We start from the raw sequence: 3,802 nt of genomic DNA on the forward strand, positions 1-3,802 counted from the left end.
CGGCTCCCCCCGCGGGCCCTGGGGGCCGCTCGCAGGTGTTCGCTGGCGCCCGGATGTCTGAGCTCTGGCTCCACTCTGGCTCCGGCTCCCTCCGCAGCCCGCGGGCGGGGCTCCCAGCCCATCCGGAGCCTCGCGGCGCCCCCGCCGCTCTGCCAGCAGCGCGGCCTCCCGCTTCCCAGCCTCCCGGCCTGGGGGGCCCCCCCCCACCCAGCGGAGGCGCTGACCCCACCGCTCTCCCGTTGCCTCCAGCTGCGCTCGGGCCGCAGCAGCCTCGGCGCACCCCCACCCGCTTCCTGCCTCGGCCGCTGTGCCCCAGCCAGGCGGCTGCATGCTTCGCACCCGTTCCTTCCTTCCTTCATTCTTTCGGGCCGCTCGCATTCCTCGAGCGCCTGCGATGTGCCCTGCACAAGGCCTCTTCGACCTTCCGAGATTGGCCTCAGGCCCTGGTCTCTCCCTCCTACCCCCCTCCACATCTCTCCTCTGCGAAGGTCTGTTCCACTCACAGTGTAGTCTTTTAATTGTTCTTTAATCTCCTGTTGGGGGTCGCTCAGTGGCAAGGTGGATCGGTCTCTATGTGACTTGATCAGGGGTGGGTGTGGTCAGAATTGGGGGTCAGCAAGCCTGTTGTAGGGTTTGAGGGTAAGTGTAGGTAGAAATTGCCAGTAGTCACTCTGTGGCCCGAATTAAATGGACAGAGGAAGGGGTTGGGTCTGTGGGCAGTGATGGTGGGGCAGTCAGAAGCAGAGTAAGTAGGTCACCTTGACATCAGGCGATGAGGGTTGCTTTTGACAAGCCGGACAAAGAGGGGCAGTTCTCCAAGGCACACTGAGCTCAGGTTTCCATCCTTCCTTAGCCATCCTACTCCCCTACCCAGGCAGTGGAGATGTCTCTGCCGCTGGGGACACCCTCTGTCCTCAACACCACCCCACCAGGCGCTACAGGCAGAAGTCCTCACTTGGCCTGGCTGCTGTCAAAGGGGGCCCAGGCTACAGTCTTGTTGGCCAGGGGAGACAGGCCTTAAGCTTGCCAGTGACCCCATCTGAGAGCCCCTCATGTTTAATAGGCAAGCGGGTCCTCTTTCCTGTGTCTTTTGTCATTTGTTCATAAACTAAAACCTGTCAGGGATGGAAAGTAGAAGTCACTCGAAGTCACAGGGGGATGGGGAGACAGTACAGTAGAATAAGTGCTTGCCTGGCAAGTACAAGGGCCTGAGCTCAATCCCTGGTTCTGAGAAAAAAATGAAATAAAATAAAATCAAAGAAGTCACACAAAGATGTGGCCCAGAGTGGGGCAGGAGTCTGCTCAGGGACATATAGCAAGTTTATGGTCAAGACAAGAATGGAGGCTAGGGATATAGCTCAGCAGTGCAGTGTCTGCTTGGCAAGCGTGAGGTCCTGAGTTCCATTTCCAGACCCCCCGCCCCCCAAAGGACGAGACTGGCACCCAAGCTTCATGTCTTCCTATCCAGGGCCCCTTTCAGGATGCCATTCCTCCTCTGAGCAGAGATAGTAATTCCCACTTAAGGGCTAGGGCTGTCCAGGCCTCATCCACAGCTCTTCCAGAGGGATGACCAGGTCCTGGTGGACTGCCCAGCACCCCACCCTGAGGCCTGGGAAGGGAACTCAGGGAATAGGACTCCCCAAAGCACCGTCTCCTTGTCTTTGCCTGCTCAGCCCACTCCTTCTACCCTAGCGAGGAACAAATGGAACCAGGGTGGCCAAGGGGGAGTTGGAAGCAGGGAGGGAGGGAGGGAGGGGAGACTGGAACGGCTAGGGAAAGCTTAGCTGGGCTCTGTCAGAAACATATGGAACTCATTACTCTAAATCAAGGTGGTCGCTGGCCAGCTGGCATTTGGTGGGTTTGGGGCTAAAAGTGTGTGTTGTGTGGCAATGAGGGACCTCACAGCCCTGCAGCCTCCCCTAGAACAACCGTGCCACTCAGGGATCCTAGTTCTTGCTCGGCTTTATTTTGTCTCCAGGCTATGCCATTTATGGGACCCCCGAAGAAAGTTTTCAAGACACGCCTGGGTACTGAGCCACTGCAGGTCATTCAGGAAAGGGATGAGGACTTGAGGACCATCAGGACAGATAAATACATTTTCCCCCACCTGACTTCCTTCTCTGTCATCAGGGCCAGAGACCTGGAGGGTCTTACAGTCTGTCCAGATGCGTGACCTGCTTTGTGTATGATCCTCGTGTCCCCCCATAGGATGCATCCAGGTAACCTCCAAGGGGCCTGTATGTTGATCCACATCCTGTCAATCACATTGTCCACTGAGGATTCAGCTCACTGTACAAAGGTGGAGCACTTCTTGAGTCCCTTTGCGAGTGCACAGCATTTTTTACAGTCAATGTGGTAACAGAGCCCATTTCACCCCTATGAGTTTTGTAGATAATAGACAACCTAACAAAGGTGGCCTGGAGTGTCAGCCCAGGTCTTCAATACTACAAGGTATCCATATCCGAAGCTCTTATTGTCTGCAGCTCTTTTAAAACTTTGGATAGACAGAGAGTGTAGCTTAGTGGTAGTGTCTGCCTAGTTTGTGCAAGGCTTGAGTTGGATCCCCAGTAACTGATGGTACTGGGGAAAGAGAAAAGAAAACATCAGAAGAAAACTTGGTACAAATAGATACATCGGAAAATGGGCGTCTCCCAGCCGCAGTGACTTCTCTGGTGCTTTCCCTGGGTGTGGGGAGTCTGGGAACAGACTCTCCTTGAAATCCCAGCTTTGTCGTTTATCATTGGTGCCATCACTGGTGAGTTTATCCTCTTTGAGGTGACACTGATGTGTTGACTGGACTAGATGATATATGTAAATGGGCTGGCACTTGGGAAGCTCTTGGGAGACTCCACCAGGGAGTTTGCTGGGCTTGGTGTCAGTTTCCTAGCTAGATTCTTTCCTATCTTTCCAGGGTGGTGGCGCTATGGGCACGAAGCAATCACAGCATCACAGTATTTCACAACTGCTGGCCCATGAGTGTTCTGCCCTGTGTACAGAGGAAATGCAGGCCTCTGGCCCAGCACTTTCCACTTTTTTTTTTTTGGTGGAACCAGGAATTGAACTCAGGACCTTGCACTTGCCAGGCAAGTGCTTATTCTACTGAGCCATCTCCCCGGCCCAGTTCTTCCACTTTGGTTCTTCCACAAATTCTTTTACCTCTCAGGCCCCAGGCACCTCCTTGTGACACTGTGGGAATCCTGAAACCTGTCCTCAGAGGCTTGGTGAGTGTTCAGCAAGGAACTGAATGTAGAGCACCCGGAAGCTTGCCAGGGCACAGCCAGCACTCAAAAAGTGATAGCTAGCATTACTGTTCCCATTTCACAGATGGAGAAATTGAGACCCACCACAAGAAAGTGACTTGAACAAGAGCTAGTAAAAAAAAAGTCTTTTCTAGACCTGGCAACAAAAAGTCAGATCTTGGAACTGAAAGTGTACACAACACCCTGCACCAAAATCAAACAAAAACAGAAAACCCCCAGATCTTCACACTTCCCATCAGATAGATTTTACCTTTTCATTATTGGGATCTGTTTTTTGTTTTTTTTTTCCTGTATTTTAGGGAAGGTTCTACAGGGTGTTCAGGGTCTCACTACTAGATCAGATTTGTAGTGATTCTCCTGTTTACAGCCTCCCAAGTCAAGTGCTGGGATTACAGACATACACCACCACACCCAGTCTCACCTACCATCTCAGCACACCCCGGGAGTGGGGCCGACACGGCAGGCCCAGGGATTGAGCCCCCGGCCCCTGTGCCTGTTTGCAGGTGCTTTAATCCGCTGAGCTAATTGGCTGGCCCTTTATT

Source organism: Octodon degus, unplaced genomic scaffold (assembly GCF_000260255.1).
Source record: "Octodon degus isolate 3935 unplaced genomic scaffold, OctDeg1.0 scaffold00092, whole genome shotgun sequence".
Lineage (NCBI taxonomy): Eukaryota > Metazoa > Chordata > Mammalia > Rodentia > Octodontidae > Octodon > Octodon degus.